The following is a 3,726-nucleotide window of genomic DNA, read 5'->3' as shown; positions in this document are numbered from 1 at the left end:
TTGACCAGGACGAATGTTTTCACACAGGCAAGAGGAGACAGAAATAATGCTACCAATGTGGCTATCCTTATCACCGATGGACGTCCGAATGAGGAGACTGAGAATACAACTCCTGAAGCAAAGAATCTGATGAACAGTGGGGTCCGCATTATAGTTCTGACAATTGGAGTCAATTCTGAAAACTTTGATGCAATTGCATCAAGACCTACATCAGACAACATTATTTCCATTGACAGCTTTAGTAGGTTGGACAGTGTGCACTCAAGTCTGTACAGTGTATTATGTAACGGTACGTTTCATATTTACATATTTGAAGATCATCCATAACGCCATTGTCATATTATACTAGCCGAATGGTTATCAGATTAAGTTACGGATTTGGGATGTCTCTGAAAAGGGATCGGATCACGTTTCTGCGGTCTAAGCGAGTGTGTGAGTGAGTTTAGTTTTACGCCGCACTCGGCAATATTCTGCGGTCTAAAGGACAGACAGGTTTTAAAGAAAACATTATCAAGGACTCAGTATCATTCCTGTTATACGTGAGTGACAGGGTTAGATTTCAACATATTGTGACAGGATTGTTGTTATGAAGGGTCCTACTTGCGCCACATACACAGTGCGGGTTTGGTGCTCCTCGGGCAAACCAATCCTTTATGGTTTGGGATTTGTAACGCGTTGGAATAATGAAATAATAGTGTATGACATCGGTCACAGACAAATGCAAAGTCAAGTGACCGACAACATGATCATAACACCTAGTTACATCCGCAGTATTTCAGCCACACGGGACTACGATTTTCTTATGTGAGGTTTTCCCAAAAGGGCAGATGTCATTCAGATTTGTGATAGAGGTCTTGGGTACTGATGTGACGAGTTAGTGCCTGTTGTCCAACTGGTCAGTATGGATCTGTAACTTGCTGTGTATGATTTGGAGGACTTCGAGAGTTTCGTGAAGAGGTCTATAGCTGATCTATGAGCGTACCTTCTTTATGTTCTTTGACAAAGGCTGTTCTTACTATTCACAATGGTGCTGCAGTCAGTTTGCTGCAAAATCGTACCTATGAATTGGCTAATACATATACATTCGAGTTGCCTTAAATGACATGAAAGTTATCTATTTGTCCATACCAAATAGTCACTATACTTTCCGACATTGGCTTGAAAAAGAGGAAAGGTTTTTTAACAAAGGATCGTGTAAATGTGATTTAATATGTTATAACAAGGAATCATACAAAGGGCATTGGAAAATACACGACACAAATAGCCTGAAAAAAGTTTGCTACAGTTTGTCCTGGCGATCGAACTGGATTTGGTGTAGCTTGGTTTTCGGATCAATCGAACGTGTGCCGTGTGCGTCCTGAAAAGTCAGTCGGCAGCCGCACGTGTCTTACGTCCCTTCGGGAGAATGATGAAACGCTCTGATGTGTTTTAGTGTAACGGTTTACAGGCATTAATGTTTAATGTATACTTCTGCAACTGCTTTTGAGCGTTGTCTATTAAGTACAATGAATGAATGGGTGGATAGATGGATGGGTGTGTGTTATGGTGACTGGCAATTCATGGTTTTGTTTTCTCTTCAGGTGTGGGAGAATCATCATCAGCATCATCCCAATCCAAATCGGAACGAACAACCATTTCGAAATCTACACGACCAACATCAGAAACTGGGACTACCGCCTCAAAGACGGCTACTTACACACTGGCTACCACATCAACACCAATCGTCTCTGTTTCAGCCACTACAGTCCAAATTTCTTCTACTGCGACCCACATGACCTCAACACAAGGTAGAACGACGCCAGGCGTTACCACAACCACACCGACTACACTTGCGGCCACGAATCCCGCCACGACCGTCAACGCTAGAGAGAGCAGTAGTACACTGTCAGGGCCTGCCAATGTCAGTGGTATAATCACGACGACAATAAATGCTCCATTACAGAGATGTTACAAGCGATGTGAGAATCCAGTCGGGGCTACGTGGTCCCTTTCTAGGGCCATAAAGAGCCTGCGTCTTGACAAAAAGGGCCTCTCTAAACATCGACGTGAGAAGACTACTGCACCCGATGACAGACAGTCGGCGGCCATCGTTGCATCTGTAGTTCTTGCCATTGCTTGGACGCCCATCCTCTGCTTGGTCATATGGGATCTGATCGATCTGTGTCGCAACAGATGTGCTACAATTTATAATCGTAACGTGTCTGTAAATACTTTGTAAATTATATTAGCACAGTTTGCATTTTTTTTATCCATTGGCATGATTAACATAACATTTCCTAATGTTTTTAATCAATATTTATGTACATAATATTAATAACAACGGCTGGGGTATCAAATTTGAGTATATGATTCTTGTAGGAACTCTTCGGTTAGCTGTGAATTATGATTGCCCGCTTTTGTTGGGAGTTTGAATGCTTTTAAAAATTTATATAATTACCAACAGAATGACTTATTCAATGAGGTCAACCGTGAAACATACGTGGAAATGAACATTTGTCTTACATAGTGGATGCAAACACTGTATACTAGTATACTCTTTGACGTAACGACAATGGTCGAATTTTACACAAACGAAAAATATTAAAATGAGTATATTAGCTTGATTTTATGTATTAATATTTTGATAAATGATTTTAGAGTGTGTACCAGAAATCTCTTGAACGATTAACGATATCGTTTAACACGTATTGTCATAACTAAGTGAGACCCTTTTCCCTAACTTTTTAAACACCTGTTATAGACAACACAAATGTTGTCTGCGAGTTTGACAAAACTGATATATATTACTTGAAGCACATTTTCATTGTTCTTGAGCCCATCTGAACACTGGTACCCAAATGATCAAAGAAACAGAGGATGTTGATTTTTTGTGGTTTAAAACATGTTAAAAATATCTACTTGACGGTATATTGTGATAGGCAATGTTTAATTTCAATAGTTAATCGTACCCTAATGATCGAAAAAACAGAGGATGTTTACAATTTGTGGTCTTAAACATCACAAGAATATGTATTTGACTTGTATATCGTGAAACACAACGTGCATTTTCCATACAATTAAACATTACATGAGAAACTGCATGTTATCTCTATCGACAGCCATATGGAAAACTTCCAGCGTGTGCTATATCAGATGTAATCACACAATAAGTCAAAATTTTGTCCACGGATATAAATATCTGATATATGATTGTACATGTACAACGTGTTTGATGACTCCCGATATTACTGCTCTACTGACTGACTAAACCTCGGGGTTCTATTGTTTCTTTGTGAAATTCTATAGCCACACTATTTTATCTAAAGTCAGAAATCAGGTCACGACTTTCGAGACATAATGGATGATTTCTGTCAACTGGATATGGAGTGATTGTGTTGTAGGTCTCATATTCGTTGACAAGTATATATGTCCAGGTGTTTCTAACGGAGTCTTAGTCCTCGTTATTATCTATATCGTCACATTTCTTCGTCTGTGGTATTGAGATTATAAATATCTTTTTTTGCTATGCTTCTGAAATGAGTATATCTGAAGGACAAATATATGTAATCAGAATATATATGTAATCAGTAACGGTGTAATAGGGGCTGAAGTAGAGCCATGTTTTCATCTGGTTACCTTTCCACGAATTTTTGTGATCACCCGTTTCATTGTGATTCACAATATATTCTCATGGTCAGAATCGTGCTGTTTGAACATAATGGTGCATATAGACTGATATGCTGACAT

Source organism: Haliotis asinina, chromosome 15, assembly GCF_037392515.1.
Source record: "Haliotis asinina isolate JCU_RB_2024 chromosome 15, JCU_Hal_asi_v2, whole genome shotgun sequence".
Classification (NCBI taxonomy): domain Eukaryota; kingdom Metazoa; phylum Mollusca; class Gastropoda; order Lepetellida; family Haliotidae; genus Haliotis; species Haliotis asinina.
This window is presented reverse-complemented; position numbering follows the sequence as displayed.